This window comes from Peromyscus maniculatus, chromosome 2, assembly GCF_049852395.1.
Source record: "Peromyscus maniculatus bairdii isolate BWxNUB_F1_BW_parent chromosome 2, HU_Pman_BW_mat_3.1, whole genome shotgun sequence".
In the NCBI taxonomy this organism is placed as follows: domain Eukaryota; kingdom Metazoa; phylum Chordata; class Mammalia; order Rodentia; family Cricetidae; genus Peromyscus; species Peromyscus maniculatus.
In genome coordinates, this window is record NC_134853.1 from 79,419,233 (window position 1) to 79,420,471 (window position 1,239).

The window sequence follows — 1,239 nt, forward strand, 5'->3', positions numbered from 1 at the left end:
TTATTTCACTTTCTGTCTCTGTTGTGCCTTCAACACATTGACAACAATTCTCTCCTCAGTAAGGAAAGCTGGCTTGATCCTGTCACAGACACACTTGGCACACAAGAAACCACTGTAGTCCCTGCTGACATGCTTCATCCCAGACAATCTCATTAAGGTATTTAGTCTCACAGCTGGAACCTCTCGAAGTCTGCCTGGGCACACACCGCATGCAGATTTAGGTGCTTTTCCAACCTTTCTGTTGCCAGGGGTTCCAGACAGCCTAGTTTTGTTGGAGGCTGTGTTGTAGGAAAGCCTATGATGGTATGTCAAATGATGGACCATATTGAATGCTTCTGAGCATCATCCTTGGAAGAGGTCATGTGAACAGCTTCAGGGGGTTTCTTTCTAGATTTCCTTTTAGTCAATTAGATTTGTTTGATCATTTTGGCTAATATACTGACTCCAGCTCTAAGGAAATTAAAATTTACTTAAACTAAGGAAATTACAATTTACTTAATTAGTCATTAAAATTTCACTTATTTTTTGAGACAAATCTTACTATGTAGTTCTGGCTGTCCTATAGAAATCAGTCTGGCCTCAAACTCACAGAGATCCACCTGCTTTTGTTTCCCCAATGCTTGGACTAATGGTGTGTGCCACCATGCACAATGACTCCTACTCATTTTTTTTTGTTAGAAAATACTGTACATATATTTCTAGTCTTACATTACATGTATCATTCCTATACAGTTCATTTCACAATGCAATGCAATTTTCAGTCCTTGAAAGTTATTGCCAACTATTTAGGATAACAATTGCAGGTTAGTAGTTGGTCATTACAATGAAACCTGTAGCCATATTAGCTTTGTGCTCAAGGTCAAGCAGAAATATATTTTAGATAGGTCATCTTAAAGCACTTCAGAGATCTGCAGAATGTGGCATTTAAGCTGATAACATCGATTTTTTTTCTTTTTCTTTTTTTTTTTTCCTTTTCTTTTACAATACCATTCAGTTCTACATATCAGCCACGGATTCCCTTGTTCTCCCCCTTCCTTCCCGCCACCCCTTCCTCCCATCCCCACCTCCTCCAGGGCAAAGCCTCCCCCGAGGACTGAGATCAACCTGGTAGACTCAGTCCAGGCAGGTCCAGTCCCCTCCTCCCAGGCTGAGCCAAGTGTCCTTACATAAGCCCCAGGTTTCAAACAGCCAACTCATTCAGTGAGCACAGGACAAGGTACCACTGCCTAGATGCCTCCC

At 41.6% G+C, this 1,239-nt stretch overlaps 1 pseudogene; it reads right to left on the reverse strand.

Moving 5' to 3' along the window:
• LOC102912476 (large ribosomal subunit protein eL34 pseudogene) lies at positions 1-324 on the reverse strand (annotated as a pseudogene).
• Positions 325-1,239: the final 915 nt, after the last annotated feature.